We start from the raw sequence: 3,722 nt of genomic DNA on the forward strand, positions 1-3,722 counted from the left end.
GTGAAGAGGAACTCAAAAGCCTCTTGATGAAGGTGAAAGTGAGAGTGAAAAAGTTGGCTTAAAGCTCAACATTCAGAAAACGAAGATCATGGCATCCGGTCCCACCACTTCATGGGAAATAGATGGGGAAACTGGAAACGGTGTCAGACTTTACTTTTTTGGGCTCCAAAATCACTGCAGATGGTGACTGCAGCCATGAAATTAAAAGACGCTTACTCCTTGGAAGGAAAGTTCTGACCAACCTAGATAGCATATTCAAAAGCAGAGACATTACTTTGCCAACATAGGTCCGGCTAGTCAAGGCTATGGTTTTTCCTGTGGTCATGTATGGATGTGAGAGTTGAACTGTGAAGAAGGCTGAGCGCTGAAGAATTTATGGTTTTCAACTGTGGTGTTGGAGGAGACTCTTGAGAGTCCCTTGGACTGCAAGGAGATCCAACCAGTCCATTCTGAAGGAGATCAGCCCTGGGATTTCTTTGGAAGGACTGATGCTAAAGCTGAAACTCCAGTACTCTGGCCACTTGATTCGAAGAGTTGACTCATTGGAAAAGACTCTGATGCTGGGAGGGATTGGGGGCAAGAGGAGAAGGGGACGACAGAGGATGAGATGGCTGGATGGCATCACTGAGTCGATTGACGTGAGTCTGGGTGAACTCCGGGAGTTGGTGATGGACAGGGAGGCCTGGCGTGCTTTGATTCATGGGGTTGCAAAGAGTTGGACACGACTGCGCCACTGATCTGATCTGATCTGATCTGAACCTAGGGATTATCACAACCACTGGCAGAGGGTAGGGGCTCAGTACATGTTTGTGCCAAAACTTGGAAACACTCTGATGCTATTCTTTAGAATAAATATTTACTTGCCTGAACCAGGTCTTAGTTGCAGCATGTGAAATCTAGTTCCCTGACACGAAACTGAACTGGGGCCCCATGCACTGGGAACAGGAGTGTTAGCCTCTGGACCACCAGAAGTCCCAACGCTATTATTTTTTAATGTAAACAGGAGCAGGGCGTGGGAGCGAGTAACAACCTGTGAGGGAAAAGAATATGAAAAAGATTACATATGTGTGTGTATCACTATTCTATACACCTGAAATGAACACAACATTGTAAATCAAATATACTTCAATTCCAAAAGAATTACTAACTGAACAAACATCTAAGGTTCTGGGGACGATTATTAACAGGGTTCCTACCTTTACAGAACTCCCACTCTTGTGAGGGAGACAGGCAGCAAATAACTAAACACATAAAGCAATTATGGAATGTGACCAATCATAAAAGAAATACTGCAAGGTGACGTGGAAGGAACTGAAAAGGGGGAGATTACATTAAAGGGGGACAGGATTGCCAGAATAGATCTCAAGAAGAAAAGAAAAAATTAGGGTTCTTGTCCAAAAGAAAAAGGTAAATTTTCATTTTCCCCTCTCCCCCAATTGTTCTCACAAGCAACCAATCGCACCACCTCTCCGGGCACCTTGCTGAAATATACAACGAACATCTAACTTTATACTCAGCATCAGTTCAGTTCAGTTCAGTCGCTCAGTCGTGTCCGACTCTTTGCGATCCCATGAATCACAGCACGCCAGGCCTCCCTGTCCATCACCAACTCCTGGAGTTCACTCAGACTCAGGTCCATCCAGTCAGTGATGCCATCCAGCCATCTCATCCTCTGTCGTCCCCTTCTTCCCCTGCCCCCAATCCATCCCAGCATCAGAGTCTTTTCCAGTGAGTCAACTCTTCGAACGAGGTGGCCAAATTACTGGAGTTTCAGCTTCAGGATCATTCCCTCCAAAGAAATCCCGGGGCTGATCTTCAGAATGGACTGGTTGGATCTGCTTGCGCTCCAAGGGACTCTCAAGAGTCCAGTGTCATTGCCTGGAGAATCCCAGGGACGGCGGAGCCTGGTGGGCTGCTGTCTATGGGATCGAACAGAGTCGGACATGACTGAAATGACTTAGCAGCAGCAGCAGCAGCAGCAGCAGCAGCTAGTTAGTTAACAGATGTGGCAAGAACTGGAGATTGGGAGGTGCAATCCTAAAATGACAGCTCAGTAATGGTCTCAATGACACGGTGACATTTGTGGAAAGACCCACAGAAGGTGAGGAAGAGATGGCACTGGTCTGAAGCAGCACAGGAAGCATTCCAGGCTGAGGGAACAGCAAGTGACAAGGCCTGAAACAGTGATGCCCAGCCTATTTGAGACTGGTAATGAGAACCAAGGGGAAAAACCTTTTGAAGTGGGCCCATTGGCAGAGGACCATATAAGCCACTCTAAGAACTTAAGACTTTTTTTGGCCAAGCATTCCCATGCATCTGGGAATGTTAGTTCCCAGTGCATGCATGTGTGCTCAGTGGAGTCCAACTCTTTGGGACCCTATAGACAATATAGCTCACCAGGCTCCTCTGTCCATGGGATTCTCCAGGCGAGAATACTGGGGTGGGTTGCCATTTCCTCTTCCTCACTCAGGGAAGGAATCCCCACCTCCTGAAGTGGCAGGCATGATTGTTTACCGCTGCACCATTTGGGAAGCTCCTTAGTTTCCGGACCAAGAATCAAACCCACAAGCCCTGCAGTGGAATCCCAGAGTCTTAACCACTGGACCGCAAGGGCAGTCCAAGACTTTCTTGAATGAGATGGGAAGGAAGTACTTATGGATCAGGAGTTAGAGTCTGACTAGTGGTTTCGAAAATTCATTTCTACAAAGAGCAGCCTCATTCTTTTTCGCAGTAGCTCATTATTCCACTATGTGATAGTGTCATGGTTTATCTGGAGCTCTTCAGTGGTGGACTTTCAGTCTGTTTTCAGTCTGTTTCTTCCTCTCCATGAACTCCAGTTAACACTGTTCTGATTAAAAACTTCTTCTGCAGTAACTCAAGTGGTCCTTACAAGCAAAATTTTCTTATTCAGTAAAGAAACTGGGTAACGTGCTCTCACTGGTTCCCAGCTGACTCCCAGCGTGAAACTCTTTTTTTCCACCTCAGAAAGGTAGTTGGGTCAGGAAGTGGTTAGAAAACAAGCAAGAACTGGGTGGGCGTTCTTGCCCTTTCACTTCAGCGCAGGAGAGGATCGGCCGGCCAAGGGATCTGAGAGTGGGTCCGCGCGTCCTCGGCTTGGTGGGTGTGGACTCAGACGCCCACTGAGCTCCTGAGACGAACCGCCAGCACCCCCAGCCCCTCAAGGGACGGACAACTTTTTAAAAAAAGCTATACGAAAAGACCCGACCAGGGTATACTGGTTGGGAATCCAGCGCCGTCGCAAAGATCCGCGCCTGCGCAGTGGCGCCCCGCGCGGACGTTCCTTCCCACGACCTTCCATCCCGCGCCTGCGCATTAAGACCGCAGGCCAGCAAGACTGTAAACCTAGTAGATAGCTTTTCTTACCGACTGAGGTGGGGAAAATTGGTTCGTAGTTAAACCCGTTGTCTCTCCCTTCCCATTCTGTGAACTATAAACCTTCCGACCCAACTGCCCCTACAGAGAAGGGACTCTAACCTCGGGGTTTCCCTGGCGCTGGCTGGCGACCAGGTACCCCGGAGGGTTGTGGGTGGACGCACACGGAGACCACGTGGCGGGCGTCCGCCAATCAGCGTGCAGACCGCACTTTGCGGCTCGGCTTCAAACAAACTACCGTCAGGCGAGAGCGGCCTGTGGGGCCCCGCCCCCTCGCCTGGGTCTGGGGCCCCGCGAGACGGCGGGCGGGTGGGGGCGCCGAGAGTGGG

The sequence above is a fragment of the Bison bison genome, unplaced genomic scaffold (genome assembly GCF_000754665.1).
Source record: "Bison bison bison isolate TAMUID 2011002044 unplaced genomic scaffold, Bison_UMD1.0 scf7180017864037, whole genome shotgun sequence".
Lineage (NCBI taxonomy): Eukaryota > Metazoa > Chordata > Mammalia > Artiodactyla > Bovidae > Bison > Bison bison.